General features: G+C 51.2%; 1 non-coding gene across 1 annotated transcript; it reads left to right on the top strand.

The window, feature by feature from the left end:
- Positions 1 to 317: 317 nt before the first annotated feature.
- On the top strand, positions 318 to 399 carry TRNAS-CGA. Its single transcript has one exon. It is a non-coding gene; the product is annotated as a tRNA-Ser (tRNA).
- The last annotated feature ends 1372 nt before the right edge of the window (positions 400 to 1771 follow it).

The raw sequence follows: 1771 nt of genomic DNA, 5'->3' as shown, positions 1-1771 counted from the left end.
CCCCTAGCCGCCACCCTGGGGGCCCAGTGCCTTCCTCAACTGCTTCCTCCGCTGGCCTCGCTGTTGCCTCCTAAGTAGGTGTGAGCTCCTTGAGACTCCGACTCTTCGCTAGGCAGGAGACCCTCCTTCCCTGGGTCACCCGGTCCATCCGACTCTTTTTCTTTGGGTGGCGTAGATAGAAGGTAAGGAACCAAGGGGTGGGGAGTCCTCAGGTGAGTGCGCATCGGGGCCGGTACCCTGCTTCCGGTTCCCGCATGTATTCCGCGATTGCAGTGCGGACCCCTTCTGTAAGCGCGCGGCAAAAAGCGGTTTTGGAAGTCACGGTGGCCGAGTGGTTAAGGCGTTGGACTCGAAATCCAATGGGGTTTCCCCGCACAGGTTCGAATCCTGTTCGTGACGGTTTTTCTTTTTCCTTTCTTTTTTTTTCTTTCTTCTTCTTAAGACGGAGTCTCACTCTGTTGCTCAGGCTGGAGTGCAGTGGCGCGATTTCGGCTCACCGCAACCTCCACTTCCCGGGTTCAAGCAATTCTCCTGCCTTAGCCTCCCGAGTAGCTGGGACCATAGGCATGCGCCACCACACCTGGCTAATTTTTGTGTTTTTAGTAGAGACGGGTTCACCATATTGGCGAGGCTGGTCTCAAACTCCCGACCTCAGGTTATCTGCCTGCCTCAGCCTCCCAAAGTGCTGGGATTACAGGCGTGAGCACCGCGCCCGGCCTGACGACGACTTTTTAAATCCCCCTTCACAACACGTAAAGGTAACCCCAGTTCTCACACGTGTCTTTCGTGCACTTTCTCTCTCCAAAAGGAAGCCGCCAAAAGGTCTTACCCCTGTATTGGGGAGGATGGGAGTGATCTTGGGAAGCTTAATTATGTACGACTGTGTTGGCTGCTAGACTGTGAGGCATTTTCAGAATTTTGTAACTTCAGGCTTGCTGGGAGAGCTTTGGCACATGTCTCATTCTTTTGAGGGCATAGGGAAGGATTTGGTTGAAGGGTGACATTTTGTCTGGGAATGTGAGTGGCTGTTTTGCAATATTAGTCAAACCTAGAGTTTCCTCTAAATTTCATGACCAGAAGTCACACCTTGTAGGTCTAATTACACGGAAGACCCAGGAAACAGGGGATTCTCTCATCTGGATTTCCTTGAGGTGTACAGGGCTATTGAAACATCATTGCAGATCCAACTAGAGCCAAGGTGTGGGAAGATAATTCTCACTTTTTATTGAGTGCTTATTATGTGCCAGGTGCTGTTTTAAATTATCTATGTGTATTAACCAAGCGAGGAAATTAATCTCATCTTTAACCTTTAACCCTCTTATACTCATCTCACCCCATTTTTCCTGTCCCCTAATTTCTGATTGTGGGAGGATCTAGGCTGCTTGTTGAAGATTTTGTTGTTTTGGTTTTTTTTTTTTTTTTTTTTTTTTGAGACAGAGTCTCACTCTGTCTCCCAGGCTGGAGTGCAGTGGCCGGATCTCAGCTCACTGCAAGCTCCGCCTCCCAGGCTTACGCCATTCTCCTGCCTCAGCCTCCCAAGTAGCTGGGACTGCAGGCGCCCGCCACCTCGCCCTGCTAGGTTTTTTTTTTGTATTTTTTAGTAGAGACGGGGTTTCACCGTGTTAGCCAGGATGGTCTCGAACTCCTGACCTCGTGATCCGCCCGTCTCGGCCTCCCAAAGTGCTGGGATTACAGGCTTGAGCCACCGCGCCCGGCCGGGGAGTTGTTTTTGAGACAGGGTCCTGCTCTGTCACCCAGGCTGCAGTGCAGT

This window comes from Rhinopithecus roxellana, chromosome 10 (assembly GCF_007565055.1).
Source record: "Rhinopithecus roxellana isolate Shanxi Qingling chromosome 10, ASM756505v1, whole genome shotgun sequence".
NCBI classification, from domain to species: domain Eukaryota; kingdom Metazoa; phylum Chordata; class Mammalia; order Primates; family Cercopithecidae; genus Rhinopithecus; species Rhinopithecus roxellana.
Note: the sequence above shows the minus strand (reverse complement) of the source record. Positions and strands in the feature narration are given on the sequence as shown.